Genomic DNA, 4,166 nt, shown 5'->3' on the forward strand with positions numbered 1-4,166 from the left:
AGAAACATCGATCAGCTGCCTCCTGCACACCCCCTACTGGGGATGTGCCCGCAACCAAGGTACATGCCCTTGACCAGAATCGAACCTGGGACCTTTCAGTCTGCAGGCCGATGCTCTATCCACTGAGCCAAATCGGTTAGGGCGGGGCCCAGTCTTTGGAATGTGCAGGCTGTGGACAATCAACTAAGTTACTTCTTTAAGGAACATCCTTTCATTGAAATAATTAACTTAATACAGTTGATTCCTAGTGAAGCTTGACTCCAGTACTTATCAGACCTACTTTACTCCTAATTTAAAGCACTATTGAAAGTAATACTTTCCTTTCATTGCATTTTTTAAAACATTGACAGCCTTCATGAAATGTCTGGCAATAGCAGCTTTGTACTTAAGTGAACAGGGTGTTATAATGAACAAAAAGAATCTATATTAGTTTCCTATGGCCACTGAAACAAATTACCATAAACTTGGTGGCTTAAAACAACAGAAACCATTATCTCACAGTTCTGGTGACGAGAACTCTAAAAGCAAGGTGTCAGAGGCTCTGGGGCAGGGGAGGAGGGAGGGGACCTTTTTTCTGCCAAGGGCCATTTGAATATTTATAACATCATTCATGGGCCAAACAAAATTACCAACTTAAAAATTAGCCTGAGGTGGGAGGGGGGGGCAGGTAAGGGGGCGAGATCAATCAAAGGATTTGTATGCATGCATATAAGCATAACCAATGGACACAGACACTAAGGGAGTGAGGGCACGAGCGGAGGGGTGGGGGGGCAATGGGGGAATAAGGACATACCTTAATCAATAAAGAAAAAAAATCTGCAAATAAAAAACAAATTATCCTGCTATATTTGGTCAAACATTTCATTAACTCACCCCTAATGCCTTGGCAGGGCCAGACCAAATGATTTCAAGGGCCTTATGTGCCTGGGGCCAGACATTCCCCACCCCTGCTCTAGGGGGAAAATTCATTCCTTGCCTTTTATCCCTTCTGGCTGCTGACAGCATTCCTGGGCTGGTGGCTGCATCACTCAATCTCTGTCTTAATGGCCACATTGCCTCTACTTTTCCTTTATCATTTCAATAGGGTCCCAACCATATAATCCAGGAAAATTTCCCTATCTCAAGATGCTTAACTTAATCACATCTGCGAAGACCCTTTTTCTGCCATATACAGTAATCTTGATAGATTCCAGGGACTAGGATATGGGTATCTTTGGGGGAGCCATTTTTTTCAGCTTGCTTCAGTATCTTTCGGAGATTTCTAAGATCTGGAAAAAATTAAATTGCTTAGATTTAGTACCAAACATTTTTTAGAATTGCTTATGATAAGCTACTTAGGATTCATTAGGCTAAAATGAAATATGGTACATTAAAAATGGAGAACTGTTATAGCACAGTGCCAGAACTAATGATTTGAATAAAAACACATGAAAAGGAAGTGAGGAAATAAGCAGGAACTTATATGATGACTAGACCTTCCCATGAAAAATGAAGGAGATAGTTAAGGAAAGTATTCAGCTAATCCAAGACTGCGTGGTGGGGTGCAGAGATGGGGTGAGATTGGTGAGGAGGAAAAACAATTTTACAAACCTATAAAATTGTGTGCCAGCCATAGCCGGTTTGGCTCAGTGGATAGAGTGTCAGCCTGCGGACTGAGGGGTCCCAGGTTCGGTTCCAGTCAAGGGCATGTACCTTGGTTGCGGGCACATCCCCAGTGGAGGGTGTGCAGGAGGCGGCTGATCGATGTTTCTCTCTCATCGATGTTTCTGACTCTCTATCCCTCTTCCTTCCTCTCTGTAAAAAATCAATAAATATATTTTTTAAAAATAATAAATATAAAATAAAAAAATTGTGTGCCAGACCTTTAAGGGTTTCCATAATTCATCCCCACTCTATTTGTCCAACCTTATTTCCTATCATTCTCCAGCATATGCCCAGAGTGGGTATAGTTAGACTAGGAAACCATTCTTTAAAATCTAGAAGTTAGCCCTGGCCAGTGTGCTCAGTGGTTAGAGCAGTGGCCCTCACACCATAGCATTGAGGGTTCGATTCTCAATCAAGGGCACATACTTGGGTTGCAGGTTCAATCTCCAGCCCCACTTGGGGGACATGGGGGAGGCAACCAATCCGTGTGTCTCTGTCATTCTCATGTTTATGTTTCTCTCTGTCTCTCTGTCTCTCCTCTCTCTCCCTCTCTCCCATCTACTCTCTCTAAATATCAATGGAAAAAATATCCTTGGGTGAGGATTAACAACAAAAACAAAAAATCTGGAAGTTAAACCAGGAAAAAAAATCACATCTTTCACTTGTGTCCTAATTTCCAGCATCACTAAACAGACAGCAGTGTTGAGTTCAGTGTAAAGTAAGACCAGCTTTGGTGTAGACCAAGCATGTCAAACTCATGGCCCGCGGGCCGCACGTGGCCCACAATGAATATTTTTGCAGCCCAACCAATACAACGGTATATAAGAAACGTTTTAATAAAAATTTCGTAACTTAATTTTTACAATATCCTGTTATACATAATTATTAATCTCGAACTACAACTTTCGCTAATAACTAATTACTATAATCGTGTTGCATTCATTTCCCTTACGCTCTTTATGCACAGGCGCACCATTTCTCTCCACTAATACTAGCAGTGAATATTTTAGCAGCCGATTACCTTGTCATTAGTCTTGTACTGACTTGTTTGGTGTGCGCAACAGGAAATATTTCGCTTTCGGAGAACAAGAAAAACAGGTTCATTTGCGTTATGCTTATTAATTTGTGCACTTATTCAGTATCTGGTAAGTTAATGTTCAAGAAAAAATATTAATTTTTATTAAAATATTCTATTATTTTATGTTAATGATTACTCATTTATTTCAACCCTTTGTGTTCAGCATGTCTCTATCGAAATAAACATACATTCCTATGAAAATTGAAGCTTTTGCTTTTTTGCAGCCTACATAAACTTAAACCTTATTTATTTGCCCCGTGTTAGCCTTTGAGTTTGACATGCATGGTGTAGACCAGCCGTGGGCAAACTATGGCTCGCGGGCCGGATCTGGCCAGTTTGAAATAAAAAAAACTAAAAAAAAAAAAAAAAAAAGACCGTACCCTTTTATGTAATGATGTTTACTTTGAATTTATATTAGTTCACACAAACACTCCATCCATGCTTTTGTTCCGGCCCTCCAGTCCAGTTTAAGAACCCATTGTGGCCCTTGAGTCAAAAAGTTTGCCCACCCCTGGTCCACACCTTGGGGAACCCCTGGACCTGCTGGGGTTGGACATGAACAATTTATTATACATTCAACTATAATAATAAAGGCACGTGCCTAAATAAATGTTATTCCAATAATCATTACACATTTGCTTGGGAACAATTCAATATTTTCCCTCTCATAGTATACTTACTGTACAAAAGTGGTGTTTCCAATTTTTTGTTTGGGGGGTTTTGTTTTTTAACTAGTAGTGACTTAAAAAGGAATAACATTTTGACAACATTGCCTAAGAGTGTGTAGAATTCTACATCTTTTATGGAAAATGATAATATTTTATAGTCAGGGAGTGGAGAGGTCATGGAGTTCATGACTCTGGGAAATGTGGGAGCCTTTACTCTCCTGCTGAAAAACCAGCCTCCTTCGCTTGGGCAGAGAGCCTGGCAGGCCAGAGAACAGTGATGACAGCGCAGCCGTACACGGGGACGCACACACTGAGAAATGGCCCTTCCCAGGTCATCAGTAATCACAACCTGCTTTTAGGATGAAGCAAACATTCTTAGAAATGCGTTTGATGAGAGTATACTAAAAGTCAGAATTGGAGCAATTTCAGACAGAGAACTGCTGAGCTGTGCTTGCAGTTGAGTCTCAGAATCAGGTTCATGGGCCCAGAGAACCTGAATGATGATGCAAGAGAATCCAGTCCAGCCTGAGACCAAGCCATTTCCTTGTTACACCTCACAAAGGGTCTCACCAGTTCCTGTGTAAGAGATGCTGATGTTAATAACTTCATTATTCACACCCGGGCTGGAGTGGCTCAGTTAGTTGGGTGTTGTCCCATGCCCGGAAAGGTTGCTAGTCCGAAACCCAGTCAGGGTATTTGCCCAGATTGCAGGTTTGACTCCTGGTGGGGAGTGTGCAGGAGGCCACCAATGGATGTTTCACTCTCTCATCAATGTT

The sequence above is a fragment of the Myotis brandtii genome, unplaced genomic scaffold, assembly GCF_000412655.1.
Source record: "Myotis brandtii unplaced genomic scaffold, ASM41265v1 scaffold63, whole genome shotgun sequence".
In the NCBI taxonomy this organism is placed as follows: Eukaryota; Metazoa; Chordata; class Mammalia; order Chiroptera; family Vespertilionidae; genus Myotis; species Myotis brandtii.